This window comes from Schistocerca serialis, chromosome 2 (genome assembly GCF_023864345.2).
Source record: "Schistocerca serialis cubense isolate TAMUIC-IGC-003099 chromosome 2, iqSchSeri2.2, whole genome shotgun sequence".
Classification (NCBI taxonomy): domain Eukaryota; kingdom Metazoa; phylum Arthropoda; class Insecta; order Orthoptera; family Acrididae; genus Schistocerca; species Schistocerca serialis.
The window spans coordinates 1,119,452,084-1,119,464,059 of NC_064639.1; positions in this window are offsets into that span (position 1 = coordinate 1,119,452,084).

The following is an 11,976-nucleotide window of genomic DNA, read 5'->3' on the forward strand; positions in this document are numbered from 1 at the left end:
TATCTGACCCCAGGAATGTGTCGATAAAGTTTCCCCTTCCTGGGACAATGAATTCACGGTGTTCTTATTTCAATTTCCAGGAGTGTATATACCGCCTGCTTGTGAGCCTGTGCACAAGCCGTGGGGAGTGAACACACGTATTGTCTGTCGGCCGTAGCGTTATTCCTTCCAAATACTGCTGTGGGCCTTTTAACGCTGTTCTCTAAAGTTAAGTGAGGCCACCTTGTTAATATTAGAGTTTCTGTAAGTTATTTTACTGGTTATTACTAGCCATTCTTATTCAGCACTTACGTTATTTTTCCTGTGTGCCAGTTTCGCGACCTTGGTTGGCCCACTCGGCATTTTTAGTATAAGCATGTTTCACTGTGAACCTTTATGTGGGCAGTTCAGTTTTATTAAGCTTTAAGATCTTTGTTTTTTTAATGAAGTTGTCGAATTATGTGGCTGTGTAACTTTGAGTTGGAAGTGTGTAGTGTTACTAGCCTTTGACATATGGTTAAACAAGAACTATTGTTTATGATTGACTATTCACCGTGCCTGCTATCTATGTTTTTGGTTGCGGATGCAAAATATGATTCTTATTCGTATTTATGTAATTCAGTTAAAGTCAAAATTTGTATATTGCATCAGTAAGAGGGTAAATGTCCGGATTGAAGTTTATAATAATGTCTGTTTTGAGTCAAATTAAAATTGTAAAACAATCACAAGCTTGTCCATCACCAACGATTTCGGGCTTCCTATTTTCTTTAAATAACTGTGGTGAGATGGTAATCTTGATTTTCTAAAGAGCTGAGTACTACCACGGTTCACCACCCTTGGAGGTGTACAATGTGAGATATTGAGATTCAAATGTGACAAATTAGTGTTCTTGTTTATTTAATCTTTCGAGTTAATTAATATATCTGTAAAGCCACAGAAAGTTGGTAAATGTTGTAAAGAGCCTTATTATGTCACATGTATCTGCTTAAACAGTTATGTTAACAGCTTTTAGTTTCTGTATTCGTGCGTGTTCATGGCCTAGCGGAGGCAAACGTAGACGTAAGGGTACGATTGGTAGTGTTTGGATGAGCTAGTAGTGAGAACTCGATGGATAACTGTCACTGCGAACCGACGTTTTGAGCAACGCTCCGAGCAGAACATGCCTCAGTACTGGTAGTGTATATGGACGCCAGGAGACGCACAATGCTTGGTTCCTCCGAGGAATAATAGCTGGGTTCAAACACTACGCCCAGCGTTCCCAGTTTGTCCCGAGTACTGTTAGAAATTAGATGCACATGTTTGCTTATCATTAACATTTCAATTTGGCAGTGAGCTTTTGTGTGATGGAACAGTATAAAAACAGTGGCTTGCGTTTAGAAAACATGATACCGCAACTAAAGCATGGGTAAGTGATTCGTACTTTCGGTTTCAAATTTATGTGTTTCTGATTTTGTTTAGCTTTCGCACACTTTGTCGCCTATTCGCTGCGCAGTTAAGTAATTTTTGCCGTTGCGATAATACTTCTAGAATAAGCAGGTGGATCAAAGCTTGCTGTGGAAGGCTCGTATGCATGTTCCGTCATGCTGCAAGAGTGGGAAGTCGTGGGTGGCAGGTTCAGTTAAATTTCAATCAGTTTAAAGGGTTCGGTTCTTTTGTTTGTCTGTCCCGTTTAATTCCAGGTAACGTTAATCCTCACCATCCACCTTTTGCTAAATACCACGCTTATATTTTTATAAGTATGGTTTGGTGGATATCTCATTAAGGCGTTGGTAAGGCGTCTTCCGGGGACTGCAGCAACTCATATAGCAAACTTGTCTGTAATTACGAAATTATCACACAGATTTCTTGGCAGTTTTGTAATAACTATGCGTCCCGTCAATAGAAAACCGTTTTACTTTCTAATCTATGTTACATCATTTCTTTCCCTGCCCCGATCTTCCTCCGTATTTATCCAATGGTAAGGACGGTATGTAGAAGAAAAGCCTAGCTTGGGAGCTATCTCTAGTTGCCATGTTAACGTAAAGATAAGAAAATTGACAACTAAGTGGGTCTGTTGGCATGCTGCCTTCACTGAGAGAAGAAGTTGCTAAGCAACGAGGCATCAAAGTTACTGGAACCTGACGCTAAGCAAAGACATAATTTCTGACCCAAATATGGTGTTAGCAGGCACTGAACATGAGTCCAGTAACAGAGTTGCCTTTAAAAACCCGCTCTGTTGCAAGTATATGAAACGCAACACTCTGTAAATTAAAAGACCAGGTGTTCCCCCTTAATTTCTTGTAATAAGATCCATCACAACAGAGAGATGAAATGCATCTTTCCAGATGACAGATCTTTAAAATTAAAAATTAAAAGAAGCCAAGAGTAGGATCTACCATCCCACAACGGGAAGGTGTCTCCATCTCAAGGTCGTGTGTCTGATGATCCGACGCTGTTCGGACGCCATGCTTATCTGTGTTACCAATTTCTAATCGAAGCAGCTACTGATATTGGCATTACAAGGTCGAGAAGTTGACCCTGCAGAATAAAGTGACATGATACAAGTAATCGCGATCTAGACTGCAGAATCGGTTATGAGTATCGTTAACCACTCGGCAGCTGAGGCCATGTTACAAAGTAACTGGGATACCAGGTCTCCACAGCTCCACACACTGTCCCCCCTAGGCGGCCACGCAAGGAGCTACAAAAATAAACGTAGAGATGATAGGTTTGTCGAGGCAGCGATCTTCATAACCTCTAAAGTAGGGGAGGCCAAGAAATCGGCTCAAGACCTGTGCCCTGGCAGGATTGCCACATAGTGCTCAGCCTTTCTGGCACACTTCCCCCACCACCAAAGCACTCTGTTTGATCACGAGGAGGAGGAGGAATAGGGGGGAAATGCGAACGTGCCACAATTAAATAGCAATGCAGGCTAACTGTATACGACTTGCTTTTATATTTCATATTTCCCAGAATCATAGATCGCAAACAAAAAACAGGTATTCAGTGTTATTCAGTTATCTTTTGGCGCACTGTGGACATAATATAATTTTTATCAGATACAGACTGTCGGAATACAGACAGATGCTGACAATTTCACAGATTTTCGCACTCAGGCTGTTACGTAATCGTGAATTATTTTGTTTCATGATCGAGAAATCGTCTTTCACACACATGTGTTGGTCGAAATATTGGGACGTTTTGCAACCTCATTATGGAGACGTGGCAACTCTACCTAAGGGAAGCAATGTAGATGTCCCGGACTGTTTTAACGTTAAAGAGATGTATCTTTAAAAACGGGAATTTCCTTCCAGATTAATCAGTTACATCTGCACACGCACAGGGACCGCTTTCAGCTGAAACGGAAAACTGTCTCGAAAACGGGTGTAAGATTGGCAGCGTCGTCAAACCGTTTAGTAGACTATCCTTGTAATTCTTTCTAGGCCACATCGAATGGCAATATGCATAAGCTTCAAATGGTTCAAATGGCTCTGAGCACTATGGGACTTAACATCTGTGGTCATCAGTCCCCTAGAACTTAGAACTACTTAAACCTAACTAACCTAAGGACATCACACACATCCATGCCCGAAGCAGGATTCGAACCTGCGACCGTAGCGGTCGCACGGTTATGCGTAAGGAAATGGACTGTGTTTGTCAGAATGTGTCTCTTCTACAATGTAATTTTCTTTTCAAGTGCATCGTCATCAAATCAAAAAGGAGTTGTTTCTCACCTTGTAATCTCGTACTGTGGGGAGTGTGCAGTCAACTTCATTTAAAATGCGAGGTCTGCAATCCATCCCAGATGTTGTAGTTTCCGTTCCTGCATTGTTCGTTCCTTAATATATTCAAGAACAGCGAGTTTTAAACCGAAAAATTGTTCGAGGCATGCCCTTTGACTTAACTAATGTACTTTGTAGTAAAACATTATGTCTCCGTGCTCTTCATTCAGTCCGCTCAAAAACTGTTACAACTGACAGAGTTATAAAGAGTGCGACTTCAGAAATTCTGATATAAATTTTACTGTTCGTACCACCAGTTCCTTCACGTGCTCCATGTTGTGACTTGGCAAGACAGCCAAGTCACAATGAGAGGAAGCCGAAAGGGACGCGCTTAAGCTCACGCAGATTGGCGTGAGGTCTGGAACAGTTAAGGGAATTAATAGTAGCAAATAAAGTACGTAGTTGATATAATACTTAACTTTAATCCACAATTGTAGAACATCTCTCTTGACGGTACATGTTATAACCACAATATAAAATAATATCAAATGCTATGGCTCCTTGCTAGGTCGTAGCAAATGACGTAGCTGTAGGCTATGCTAACTATCGTCTCGGCAAATGAGAACGTAGTTGTCAGTGATCCATCTCTGGCAAAGTCGGCTGTACAACTGGGGCGAGTGCTAGTAAGTCTCTCTAGACCTGCCGTGTGACGGCGCTCGGTCTGCAATCACTGACAGTGGCGACACGCGGGTCCGGCGTATACTAATGGACCGCGGCCGATTTAAAGGCTACCACCTAGCAAGTGTGGTGTCTGGCGGTGACACCACACTCCATGCTTGAAAATTCACCACAGATGCTTCTTGACGTACAGAAGAATGAATGCCACCTGTATATCGCTGTAATTGTTTGCTCTTGCAGTGTCAATTACACCTTTAAATTCTTTCTGTGTGATACTGTAACGTCGTTTCATAGCAAATTCACAGTGCCCGCCGCTTATGCGACTGCATGTTATATAACGAAAATTCTCATCCCTCTATTCTTTCACTCCCATCAATTTTTAAAAGGTGCGACAATAGATCGCTGGATTGCCTGTTTTTGTGCAAACACCCAGAGGACCCGTGAATGACCATCATTCGGTGAACAAATAGAGAAAGGCAAAAAGCGCTGACACCACGACTCTGGCGAACCGAAGAGAGCTGTGCCGACCGAAACACGCCACACCGCAGTACTTGCTGAAACTTCGCGCTGTTCTGGGTGCTTTCGAGGAGGATCGAGCAAAGCCGAGATAAGACGACCCTCGGCATGCACGCTCTGCACACGTGAATGTTGGCATGCCATGTGTGGTGTCACCGCCAGACACCACACTTGCTAGGTGGTAGTCTTTAATTCGGCCGCGGTCCATTAGTATACGTCGGACCCGCGTGTCGCCACTATCAGTGATTGCAGACCGTGCGCCGCCACACGCCAGGTCTAGAGAGACTTACTAGCACTCGCCCCAGTTGTACAGCCGACTTTGCCAGAGATGGATCACTGACAACTACGCTCTCATTTGCCGAGACGATAGTTAGCGTAGCCTTCAGCTACGTCAATTCCTACGACCTAGCAAGGCGCCATAGCATTGGATATTATTTTATATTATGGTTATAACATGTATCGTCAAGAGAGATGTTCTACAATTGTGGATTAAAGTTAAGTATTATATCAACTACGTACTTTATTTGCTACTATTAATTCCTTTAACTGTTCCAGGCCTCACGCCAATCTGCGTGAGCTTAACGCGTGCCTTTCGGCTTCCTCTCATTGTGACTTGGCTGTCTTGCCAAGTCACAACACCATGACCGTTATTGGTTTAAAGGTTTGTAAAGTATTTGTTCCTGTGAATTCCTGGCACAGAACCGAAACCACTGAGGATTTTCGCATCGCTTGATCCTCGACTTCTTTCCTTCGAATTGAACCGTGATGTGAAACTTAGAATATAGCTCCCACCCCCACCCCTTATGGGATGCATTTTTAGGAACTATTTTGTATGCTTTGCTTTTAAATAGTGTGCAGTTTTCAAAATCCATGGTGTTCTCATCTGGAAATCTTGTTTCTTGCATAGCTGAAATTTTATTTTTGTGTTCTTCACGTCTTTCTCCTAATTTGCAGAACTTTCCTGGTTTAGGACTGCGAAGATTCTGACTGACTCAGCCCTATAATTTCAATGATGGAGCGGTTTAGTAATCACAAAATTATCCCAGAAGGCAACAAATCCTCCGCCATCATTGGCGCACCTAGTCTGTCAGACAATGGGGAGAACTAGGTAGAAACGTTATACTGCAAATCGCAAGAAACCGGAATGACCTGGCCAGCTGAAGCCGAAAATCAAAAGTTTCTTTGACAAAATCAACATTCATGTGAATATAATGTTTGTTCACCTTTTTTTTTCATGAACGAACTGTAACTTTTGTGTTCACAAAAGACATCACACACATCCATGCCTGAGGCAGTATTCGAACCTGCGACCGTAGCAGTGGCGCGGTTCCGGACTGAAGCGCCTAGAACCGCTCGGCCACCGCGGCCGGCAATTGACTAACAGTAAGGGGTGAAGTGAGATCCCGAAATATGTATGTCTGCCATAAAAACTGAGTGTGTTTTACTGAAGATGATTCATAATAAATAAATTTATATCACAAACACAAATAAAAATTATAGTTTCTGTGTCCAGCAAAATGACTGAAGCTATGTACTCACAAAATGATAAAAACATTAACAGAAAACAAATAAACGATTGAAACTTCCTGGCAGATCAAAACTGTGGGGGGGGGGGGGGGGGGGGGGGCGGGGGGGTGCCCGACCGAGATTCGAACTCAGGACCTTTGCCTTTCGCGGGCAAGTGCTCTACCATCTGAGCTACCGAAGCACGACTCACGCCCCGCCTCACAGCTTTATTTCTGACAGTATCTCGTCTCCTGCCTTCCAAACGTTACAGAAGCTCTCCTGCGATCTTGCAGAACTAGCACTCCTGAAAGAAATCTGGCAGGAAGTTTCATATCAGCGCACACTCCGCTGCAGAGTGAAAATCTCATTCTGGAAATAAACGATTGTGGACACGCACCTACGTGCGTGCGCTGACTTACAGTTTGAGATAGTTACGACTGGTACAGGCAGTTCGTGACGAGAATGTATCACAACACAACACTCTTATGGTAGGTCACAAAAGGTTGGAACGTCGCTCGTATATTGCGTTGGCTCTGCAGTTGTTCCTGATCGTTACAAACTTCTGCTTGTACAAATGCTTTATCTTTCCGAGATCGTTATTGCATTCACAATGACAGGTATCATTTGGGAAATGATACTGTATTTAAAAAAGAATGCTACTAAAAGATGTGAAAAATGCATGTGTAGCAGTTCGGTCAAAGCACCTAATTTATAGCCTTGGCATTGCTTGGTGGAACATCATCTTTAATGTACTGTAAGGTGACCGGCCTTAATTATGTGAGAGCTTCACGTGTACGTTTATAGAAGAGTACAATGTTGGATGCATCTCGACTGCTGGCACCCAGGTAGACAAACACTGAAGCGCCAAAGAAACTGGTACAAGCATGCGTATTCGGATAAAGATATATGTAAACAGACAGAATACGGCGCTGCGGTCGGCAGCGCCTATGTAAGACAAGTATCTGGCGCAGTTTTTAGATCGGTTACCGCTTTTAAAATGGCGGATTATCAAGATTTAAGTGGGTTTGACGTGGTGTTATAGTCGGCACACGATCGATGGGACACAGCGTCTCCGAGGTGGCGATGAAGTGGGGATTTTCCCATACGACCATTTCACTAATGTACCGTGAATATCAGGGATCCGGAAAAACATCAAATCTCCGACGCCGTTGCGGTCGGAAAAATGTCCTGAAACAACTGGTCCAACGACGACTGAAGAGAATCGTCCGACGTAACAGAAGAGCAAACCTTTCCGCAAATTGAGCAGATTTCAGTGCTGGGCTATTTACAAGTGTCAGGCTGCGAACCAATCAAAGAAACATCATCCATATGGGCTTTCGGAGCCGAAGGCCCACTCTTGTACTCTTGATGACTCCACGACACAAAGCTTTACGCTTCAACTGGGCCCGTCAACACCGACATTGATCTGTTGATGACTGGAAACATGTTGCCTGGTCGGACGAGTCTCGTTTCAAATTTTTCGGATGTACTGGTATGAAGACAACCTCATGAATCCATGGACCCTGCATGTCAGCAAGGGACTTTTGAAGCTGGTAATGGTGTGGGGTGTGTGCAATTGGAGTGATACGGGACCCCTGATACGTCTAGATATGACTCCGACAGGTGACACGTACGTAACCATCCTGTCTGATCACCTGCATCCATGTCCATTGTGCACTCCGACGGACGAGGACAATTCCAGAAGGACAATGGGGCACCCCCAACGTGCAGAGTGGCTCCAGGGACACTCTTCTGAGTTTCAACACTTCCGATGGCTCAATGGCTCTGAGTACTATGGGACTTAACATCTATGGTCATCAGTCCCCTAGAACTAATAACTAATTAAACCTCACTAACCTAAGGACATCACACACATCCATGGCCGAGGCAGGATTCGAACTTGCGACCGTAGCGGTCACGCGGTCCCAGACTGAAGCGCCTAGAACAGCACGGCTACACCGGCCTGCTACTTCCGATGGCCACCAAACTCTCAGACATGAACATCATTGAGCGTATCTGGGATAACTTGCAACTTGCTTTTCAGAAGAGATCTCCACTCCCTCATACTCTTAGAGATTTATGGACAGCTCTGCAGGATTTGAGGCGTCAGTTACCTCCAGCACTACTTCAGATATTAATCTAGACCATGCCACGTCATGTAGTGGCACTTCGGCGCATTCATGGGGCCCCTACATGATATTAGGCAGGTGTACCAGTTTCTTTGGCTCTTAGTGTGTTTGACTTTTCTCGCAACCTTTGACGAAATGAACGAGTTTACTGCTGGAAATGTTCTCCGAATTGGCAACCATTCAGATCCATTCATAGCCGACCGAGACAATGCCGGAAAAGATTACGCACAGAATGGCATCTTTTCATACCATCCTGTAGTTCTTCAGGAATTATTTTGCCAGTATAAAGCTGTTGGTAACCTTTCGTGTGTCTGCGTTACGGCTCTATAAAAGCTATTACTGCTCTGTGTGATAGTGACTCATTGGTGACTCTTCGACTGTGACTGTATTATCGAGTCGTAAATGCGCTCCTGGCTACTTTTGGAGTTTGGAGCCACGGTCCCTTCGCCTCTCCTGAGCACCGATACGAACGCTCGAAGCACTTTACGTGCTGCTGGTATGATCTGTCAGAGCGAACCGAAAGCCTGTGAGGTGGCGGAACAGATGTCTTACTACTCCTTCCTGGCCTCCTGGTGACCCTGACAAAGAGAAGATTTGCTCAACGTAGAAAGCGACATAGCTTTCGAGTCCTACATGTCTTTGGTGTTGAACCTAATACTGTGGTAAGGCAATCGGTTTTGTGAAGATAGAAGACTCGGTAACAGCAACAAAAAGGGCAACACATACAGCGAACCTAGAGGCTAATATTAAACAGTCATTCCAGAAAAAGTGAAGTGCTTGACTGAGAAATAAAGGGTAATCCAACTGCCCCTACCGATATCATTTTATGCAGGCTGCATTTTTATACCTGGCCCTCGAAAACCACGTGCGAGATTTTTACATTCCCTTACTCGCTGAGGGTCCGCAGCTCGTGGTCGTGCGTTAGCGTTCTCGCTTCCCACACCCGGGTTCCCGGGTTCGATTCCCGGCGGGGTCAGGGATTTTCTCTGCCTCGTGATGACTGGGTGTTGCGTGATGTCCTTAGGTTAGTTAGGTTTAAGTAGTTCTAAGTTCTAGGGCACTGATGACCATAGATGCTAAGTCCCATAGTGCTCAGAGCCATTTGAACCATTTGAACCTTACTCGCTGCACGCAAGCTATTAGTCCTACAGAAAAAATGAACGCGACTTTTTTTAAGGAACATTACTGAAGTTAAATATTGTACAGGGATATATTTCGGCTAGAGATTGTAGTTTTGGAGTGATTCAAGAAAAATGTAGAAAAGTAACCAACAAAAATACCTCCAACCCGACACTCATCCCTCACCGATCAGTATTTTTAGTGTGTTGTTCATGACACTTCTTCATACAGGTGTATAGAAATTTGCATCTGCAAGACTTATTCGACATTTTTTGGTCTTCATTGAATGGCCCTACTATGCCACTGATATATTACAGCGCTTACAAATTGTAGAATAACATCGTTTTATTGGTCAGGCGTTGTGACTGCAAAACTATTGTGCGTATAGGAGTTCAGTTGACTATCCTGTCAACGTAACGTTTACGAAAGTAGCTTTTCTTGCACGACACGTTTAAATTAGTAATGTTAAGCAAACAGCCGACTATGCCGGTGGTGCAACAGCACAATCAATCGAGAGCAAAAAACGTCGAGTATTGGAAACAGTTCGTGTAGACGAACGATTTTATGCAGTGTCACTAACAGTTTCACTGTATTTTTCTCATGAGCATGACGATCGTTGTTTTAATTAAATAAAGTAGAGTTACTGAATAAAAGATTTTTTGTCAGATACCCTTCTGCCACATTAATTAGGATGTAAATCCCCACTTTAGAAGGTATACCTAGGATCTAATATCGCATTATGCCTCTAAAATTGCGAACGTGTAAATTCATAGCGTAGATATCAGAGAAGTAGGGAGATAAAAACACTTTACAACTTTAGTTACATTTATTTTCCAATATGTATTGGCACGACGCGTTTATGTAGCATGCTCGTATCATCAGCTGCATACATTAATTGTTATTCACGGATTCCTGTGAAATAGGAAAAGATATTTTGCTGGATGTGCCAGTGAGGTAATGTTCCGAAATGTTGACGCCTCTTTATGGAAATGTTAATTTACGTTAGTGTGTATCATTCTATTTTCTGTGTTATTTAAATAACCTCAAAGAAATTTATAATTCCACTTAATAGGTATATATCCTTACCTGACACACGTAGCATAAATGCAGACAGAAAGCCATCATTTCACATGTTCTCGTACCATTTTTTTACAGCGCGTGGACAATGCCGAAGATTCTTTCAACTTCTAAGATAATACAGGGTGTTTCTAAAATGACCGGTATATTTGAAACGGCAATAAAAACTAAACGAGCAGCGATAGAAATACACCGTTTGTTGCAATATGCTTGGGACAACAGTACATTTTCAGGCGGACAAACTTTAGAAATTACAGTAGTTACAATTTTCAACAACAGATGGCGCTGCAAGTGATGTGAAAGATATAGACGACAACGCAGTCTGTGGGTGCGCCATTCTGTACGTCGTCTTTCTGCTGTAAGCGTGTGCTGTTCACAACGTGCAAGTGTGCTGTGCACAATATGGTTTATTCCTTAGAACAGAGGATTTTTCTGGTGTTGGAATTCCACCGCCTAGAACACAGTGTTGTTGCAACAAGACGAAGTTTTCAACGGAGGTTTAATGTAACCAAAGGACCGAAAAGCCATACAATAAAGGATCTGTTTGAAAAATTTCAATGGACTGGGAACGTGACGGATGAACGTGCTGGAAAGGTAGGGCGACCGCGTACGGCAACCTCAGAGGGCAACGCACAGCTAGTGCAGCAGGTGATCCAACAGCGGCCTCGGGTTTCCGTTTGCCGTGTTGCAGCTGCGGTCCAAATGACGCCAACGTCCACGTATCGTCTCATGCGCCAGAGTTTACACCTCTATCCATACAAAATTCAAACGCGGCAACCCCTCAGCGCCGCTACCATTGCTGCATGAGAGACATTCGCTAACGATATAGTGCACGGGATTGATGACGGCGATGTGCATGTGGGCAGCATTTGGTTTACAGACGAAGCTTATTTTTACCTGGACGACTTCATCAATAAACAGAACTGGTGCATATGGGGAACCTAAAAGCCCCATGTTGCAGTCCCATCGTCCCTGCATCCTCAAAAAGTACTGGTCTGAGCCGCCATTTCTTCCAAAGGAATCATTGGCCCATTTTTCAGATCCGAAACGATTACTGCATCACGCTATCTGGACATTCTTCGTGAATTTGTGGCGGTACAAACTGCCTTAGACGACACTGTGAACACCTCGTGGTTTATGCAAGATGGTACCCGGCCACATCGCATGGCCGACGTCTTTAATTTCCTGAATGAATATTTCGATGATCGTGTGATTGCTTTGGGCTATCCGAAACATACAGGAGGTGGCATGGATTGGCCTCCTTATTCGCC